Source organism: Buceros rhinoceros, unplaced genomic scaffold (assembly GCF_000710305.1).
Source record: "Buceros rhinoceros silvestris isolate BGI_N320 unplaced genomic scaffold, ASM71030v1 scaffold29161, whole genome shotgun sequence".
NCBI classification, from domain to species: domain Eukaryota; kingdom Metazoa; phylum Chordata; class Aves; order Bucerotiformes; family Bucerotidae; genus Buceros; species Buceros rhinoceros.
The window spans coordinates 34262-35152 of record NW_010394182.1 but is presented as its reverse complement, the minus strand read 5'-3'; positions in this window follow the sequence as shown (position 1 = coordinate 35152).

Sequence of the window (891 nt, the reverse complement as noted above, 5' to 3'; positions counted from 1 at the left end):
AAAAACCAGCTTGGCTTTGACTAAGACACACCAAAAGCTGCGAGACAGATTTACAGCAATACCACTTTAAGACCAAGGGCACAAAAATCAACAGATTCGTTAAGTCTTGTCACTGTAAAAATGGAAACATCAAAGTTGACCTGTCTGGCTGTAGAACCCTGCTGCCTCCTGCCAGGGCTGACACACGGCCTCTTCCTGCTCCGGGGCCTTTTCAGAGCTTCGTCAACAATCACGACCAATTTAATGCCTAAGAATCCGCCTCTAGTGAAACAACTGCAACAGGAGGAGAAGAACCAGCACATCGGTATTTTCCCTTAGCTCTGGCTGGGTGGAAAACAAATGCCTGATGTTAGATGCACAACTCGGGACATCACAGTAACGTCCAGTAATTTAACAGTTGCAATTAGCCACTTACTTCTGGGAGAAGCGAACTGCGCTTTACAAAACACACAAATATCAACTCCCCCCGACTGTGGCCAGGAACAGATGGAGAATTCTGCTCTCAGGTTCTCCAGGCTCTTCAGGTATGCAAAGGGACTGACTTCTCCATCTCCCAACTGCAGCAGGGCAGCGTCTGCTTTAGCACAGGTCGGCTGTCCTCAGCAGCAGCGTTTGTCAAGCCCTACAAAGCTGAACCAAACCCAAGTACATGGCGGGGGGGGAGGGGGGGGCTGTTCAGAGCCTGGGGCTTTTCATCACCTTGCACAAACGTGCCCAAGAGCTGTTAATTTTCACCCTTCTAAAGAAACAAGATGTAAATAATTCTTTGGTGTTTAAATAGAAGAAAGTTAAACAGATACGGCTCAAAGCCTGTGTCCAGTGTTGGAACCCTTGAACACCAGCACTGTGGTGTCCTGGACAGCCAAAGCCTTGGCACAACCCTCTCACCGG